The sequence below is a fragment of the Anarrhichthys ocellatus genome, unplaced genomic scaffold, assembly GCF_004355925.1.
Source record: "Anarrhichthys ocellatus isolate YVR2014 unplaced genomic scaffold, GSC_Weel_1.0 scaffold20, whole genome shotgun sequence".
NCBI lineage: Eukaryota > Metazoa > Chordata > Actinopteri > Perciformes > Anarhichadidae > Anarrhichthys > Anarrhichthys ocellatus.
Genome location: NW_022280050.1, coordinates 5818709 through 5819008, shown reverse-complemented (window position 1 = coordinate 5819008; position 300 = coordinate 5818709).

Sequence of the window (300 nt, the reverse complement as noted above, 5' to 3'; positions counted from 1 at the left end):
ATCAATGCACATCCAACACAACTGAAGGTAAGATGTATTTAGGGCTGCTAATCATTACAGTAGGGTTGCCTGCAACTGTCATTATAGATGCATCTGTGGATTTTAAATTTTGGATCTTTCTATGTATAAAATTCCAGAAAACAGTGACATATTTCTTTCTTATGTCTATCTTATGTCCAAAACTCAAATATAGTTAGTTTGCTGGAGAGACAGAGCGGTTGTTATTGTTGCTTATAATCTCGAAAAGGTGCTCAATTTCCGAAGTCAAAGCATATCTATTGCCTCTACACGGCTCTCAAC